Source organism: Rhagoletis pomonella, unplaced genomic scaffold (genome assembly GCF_013731165.1).
Source record: "Rhagoletis pomonella isolate Grant_MI unplaced genomic scaffold, Rhpom_1.0 Rhpom_scaffold_00001, whole genome shotgun sequence".
Lineage (NCBI taxonomy): Eukaryota > Metazoa > Arthropoda > Insecta > Diptera > Tephritidae > Rhagoletis > Rhagoletis pomonella.
The window spans coordinates 108,727,986-108,728,429 of record NW_023458555.1 but is presented as its reverse complement, the minus strand read 5'-3'; the positions used below and the strand labels follow the sequence as shown (position 1 = coordinate 108,728,429).

General features: G+C 32.0%; 1 protein-coding gene across 1 annotated transcript in view; it reads left to right on the top strand.

Moving 5' to 3' along the window:
* The window catches only part of LOC118749603, a gene marked incomplete in the record, with an annotated part of 36,693 nt that overhangs the window by 35,604 nt on the left and 645 nt on the right, over positions 1-444 (top strand).

Genomic DNA, 444 nt, shown 5'->3' with positions numbered 1-444 from the left:
AAAAAATATTTGAAATTTGCTATTTTCGAACTTAAATTTTTTTTCGCTAAAACTGGACACGCTAGGAAAATTTTGTAAATGTACTTGAAATTCACTTAAACAAATTTATGAGATGAGGTTGGTCCCGCTTTTGAGATAAAAGCAGACCAAATTTTGTTGAACCGTCGAGTTAAATTATTATTCAATGCTCATGCTATGCTCACCAGACTCTATATTTGATTTGATTTCGTTCCAATTAGGGTTACATGTAAATGTTATGAATAAATCCGGCTTGCCGAATTCCCGAACGATACTCATTGCATTTAAATAATTAAAATGCAAATTTCTGTAGCTGCCTGGAAAAGTTTTTGGCAAAATAACCTGTTTACCTATACGTAAACCAAAATTTTGAGCTCTATTTCTTAAAGCATCATGCAAATTCAGATATTGCTCAGCTCTAAGAAG